General features: G+C 42.5%; 1 pseudogene; it reads right to left on the bottom strand.

Moving 5' to 3' along the window:
• Positions 1–939: 939 nt before the first annotated feature.
• On the bottom strand, positions 940–1,057 carry LOC126299923 (5S ribosomal RNA; annotated as a pseudogene).
• Positions 1,058–2,975: the final 1,918 nt, after the last annotated feature.

The raw sequence follows: 2,975 nt of genomic DNA, 5'->3' as shown, positions 1-2,975 counted from the left end.
TATGATCCGTCTTTGCAACTAAACGAGAGGCAGTTCATATATTGTCATATTTCGGCGGAGCTACATGACGCAGTTGTTTAAATATCGAATTATCCCTGTCACCATGATTTAGAGGGTGTTATACGGGTTTTCGCAACCAAAGCGAATGCCGGAATACTCTCAAGACTACTATACTGCCCCATACTTGGCCATTTGAGTTTGTGCGTCGCAGCCGACGTTCCAATGCAGATTTAGATTCCGATATACATTTGTGGACGCTTATAGAGCAGATGATGTCTACAGAAAAAAAAAAACATTTTCTCAGAAGCCACACATCATATTTCAAATCTGTATTTTGTCATGACCTAGGAGCTCTCAAGTGCTGAAAACCGCACGTCTCTTGCGCTAGAACGTCGTACGGCCACATTGGCAGGCGCTCTGGTCATCTACAAATCCATCATCACGTGTAGCACTTAACACCACTAATTGTTTATTGCACAGAAAAGTACTAGGACAATAACGTCTGGTGTACATCCTCTATCCCTGTTTGTGCCCCTGCTTAAATACTTTTCGTTCTGGCAACATACTCATAGATTTACACTTCAATGAAATTCGTTGTTAATAACTGGTCACGATTTAAAAATAACAGTAGCACTCGTAAATGCCTTTAGTTTACTTGTACTCAAAAGGGAGTAAAACTGCACAGCCAAAAAATATTTCATTGCTTCCCTTGGGAATTCAAGCTAATGGTAAAAAAAGCACTCCGTCTTCAGGCCACGAGTGGCCTACCGGGACCATCCGACTGCCGTGTCATCCTGAGTGGAGGATGCAGATAGGAGGGGCGTGGGGTCAGCACACCCGCTCTCCCGGTCGTTATGATGGTATTCTTGACCAAAGCCGCTACTATTCGGTCGAGTAGCTCCTCAATTGGCATCACGAGGCTGAGTGCACCCCGAAAAATGGCAACAGCGCATGGCGGCCTGGATGGTCACCCATCCAAGTGCCGACCACGCCCGACAGCGCTTAATTGCGGTGATCTCACGGGAACCGGTGTATCCACTGCGGCAAGGCCGTTGCCCATTCAAGCAAATGGTGGACAATAAAAACAGGATTTAAAAATTGGCTAGTTCTACTTCACACATCAATTTATGAATAAATACAATTATTAAACTTACAAGTGGATGAAGATTTTTGATGGAAACTGTCAACGTGAAGATTTCACAAATATTTTCCGTGAAACATATACTACCTACTCGTCTGTTTATTCACGTGGGATAAGCCTTGGGTACATGAAAGACTGACACCGAGTCACAGAATAGCTGCAAGAAGTGCATTGTTAAGGATACTGCTCAGCTACACTTGTTCACTTGTTGACTTACCAGGGACTGTTGGAAGATCGTAACGTCCGACTGGTCTCTTAATACTTAAAGCTAGCCAAATGAGGTGCTGCAAACATGGAAGAAATGACGTACCATTTGCAGCACTGCATGTAAATCAGTTTATTTGATACTACTGACAACACTTTACATAAAAGTCAGTTATTACAATGTCCTCTGGCTTTTTGAGCAGGACATTCTAGCGGAGACCACTACACTAAGTTACCGACTGTCAAGTATCGTTAGAAAGGCTCTCGAAAATAGAGCTCATGCCATCGTAGTTAGAATTCCTTCTCTCACTGAGTTGCTGCTTCACAGATTTAGTTGAAAACACCGCCAGAAAAAACCACAGGATACTTCAACGTTGATCATAGTGCAGTCCTCAGACGATGAAAGCGGAGTGAGGAGTTCTGACATTGCCGACTTCCTTCGTCGACCGTCCACTTCATTCTATCTGTCGTAGTGTGTGCGTTGGTCTTATATATTCTTTCTGGCCCTTTGTCACAATTACAAGCCTTTCTACTCTTTTTATTATTTTACCATTTCACAGTATGTTCAAAATCCACTCCTACTGAAGGCAATCTGTTGCAGCCTAAGCAATGTTTTGCTTCTCAGGACGATGATACAGTCATAAAGAGAAACAGATAGGACTGCTTCTGCCTTCCCTGGCAGAAAAAGCACGCAGAATCACGCTCTCCAGCATGTATCCCTTCAGCAGGGAGCTTCAGGAAAGATTCAAGGACGCTAAACGCTGCATCTTTGTCCTTTGTTCACTCAAACGGTCTTGCCTTAATGGACTGAAAATTTGACAAGAAATAAACACATCAATGTTCCATGTCGCTCACTAAAATGATTCTCTTCCAAGACTGCCAACGGAATAGCCCTCATATTTTAAATAATCTACTTAGAAGCAAGACACATTCAAAGTCTGATTAAGTACATGACTGTTAGATTACGGACTAAGAGACTATACGTGTAGGTTTGCCACACATGTATGTCAATGAACAAAACTTCAGGTATACAGATTTTAATTATCCTCATAATGGTTCAAATGGCTCTGAGCACTATGGGACTTAACTTCTGAGGTCATCAGTCCCCTAGAACTTAGAACTACTTGAATCTAACTAACCTGAGGACATCACAGACAGCCATGCCCGAGGCAGTATTCGAACCTGGGACCGTAGGGGTCGCGCGGTTCCAGACTGTAGCGCCTAGAACCGCTCGGCCACACCGGCCGGCAATTATGAGGATCTCTCCTTTAAGAGATGAGATAGCTGCCTCCTTTTAACACATTATGTGTGGGTATACATGACACCTCTTGATCCTTAGAGTCTAGTAAACTTGAGCACGTTACTAGTTCACCTAATTTCTTGGCTTGACTCGTTATGATTTAGGTGTCGGTCATGTACCGTTGCCTTAAAGCCCATAAATTTAATACAGAATCGATTATCAAACGCTTTTCAGAGAGTTGACAAATTAGGAACTATTACAGTACATTATCAAATGAAGAAGCAGAATAAATTCCTTAGGATTAATGATGCTGATGCAACCAGTAGGTAATAGTTTTTTTTAAATTTTTACTTAATAAAATTCACACGTGTGCAACTAATGACCTCGCAT

The sequence above is a fragment of the Schistocerca gregaria genome, chromosome X, assembly GCF_023897955.1.
Source record: "Schistocerca gregaria isolate iqSchGreg1 chromosome X, iqSchGreg1.2, whole genome shotgun sequence".
Lineage (NCBI taxonomy): Eukaryota > Metazoa > Arthropoda > Insecta > Orthoptera > Acrididae > Schistocerca > Schistocerca gregaria.
Note: the sequence above shows the minus strand (reverse complement) of the source record. Positions and strands in the feature narration are given on the sequence as shown.